Below are 1,036 nucleotides of genomic sequence, written 5' to 3' on the forward strand. Positions count from 1 at the left end.
AATGGTTATTAAGTTGATGTAGGAGAGATTTTACAAATGAATTTACTTTTTTTTTTAAAAAAAAGGATGGATCCAAGTATTTCGGGAGTTTTGAACCCGACGTGAATCGAACACGCAACCTTCTGATCTGGAGTCAGACGCGCTACCATTGCGCCACGGATCCTGGATGTAAGGTTATTAAACTAAATTTTATATATAACAATATATGTTCCATACTGATCCTTTTTGCATCATGTTTGGATGGTTGTTACAATTGTATATATGTAAATTCAAATACAATATTTGTTTTGATTGCTACCTAAATTTTGTTACATTGTATCATTTAAATTCATTGTTAAATAATAACAAAAATACTCATTTTATGTAACGACTGAATTAGTGTAATTGCTTTCATTACTTTAATTTTTCTTTCTCATTTTATATTTTATTTAATAAATCTATTTTATCTTTTTACCTACCCTTTTCATAAGCTTACTTTTCTTATATGTTTATCATTCAAATTAGGAATATGCGACATAATATAATGACAGAGAACAATACAATCTATTTAAACACCATACTCATTAATACCATACCATACCATTATAAACATCGTATAAAACAATACGTAATGAACAAAGTGTTAAGGAAATCTTCTGCCGTCTAGTGGTTGACCTATATATAACCTGTTATAAATCATCACAATATTATCAAAAAATAGAATCATACACACTTGGACAAAGTCTTAAATGACATATTTTTCTTTTTAATTACTCAACTGTCACTATCCTTGTGACACTAACACACCCTTTTTTTTTACATTGTCCCAAAACACACACATTGTTATTTTGATTTTTTTTTAATGACAAGGAAAATTCGTTTTGAGTGTGCACAGGTAATACCTGTGTATACAATAGCTTACAAATCACACTTATTTCGTTTTTATATAATAATTCGTAAATCACCCAAAAAATTAATCTAACCTAAATAATTCTGATGCGACGAGCTAGACCTTCATCTTGACCTAGAAGGAACCCTAGCTTTTGCTGTCTTCTTT

At 29.0% G+C, this 1,036-nt stretch overlaps 1 non-coding gene across 1 annotated transcript; it reads right to left on the reverse strand.

The window, feature by feature from the left end:
- Positions 1-91: 91 nt before the first annotated feature.
- TRNAW-CCA (transfer RNA tryptophan (anticodon CCA)) lies at positions 92-163 on the reverse strand. Its single transcript has one exon. It is a non-coding gene; the product is annotated as a tRNA-Trp (tRNA).
- Between the last annotated feature and the right edge of the window lie 873 nt (positions 164-1,036).

The sequence above is a fragment of the Solanum stenotomum genome, unplaced genomic scaffold (genome assembly GCF_019186545.1).
Source record: "Solanum stenotomum isolate F172 unplaced genomic scaffold, ASM1918654v1 scaffold12557, whole genome shotgun sequence".
NCBI lineage: Eukaryota > Viridiplantae > Streptophyta > Magnoliopsida > Solanales > Solanaceae > Solanum > Solanum stenotomum.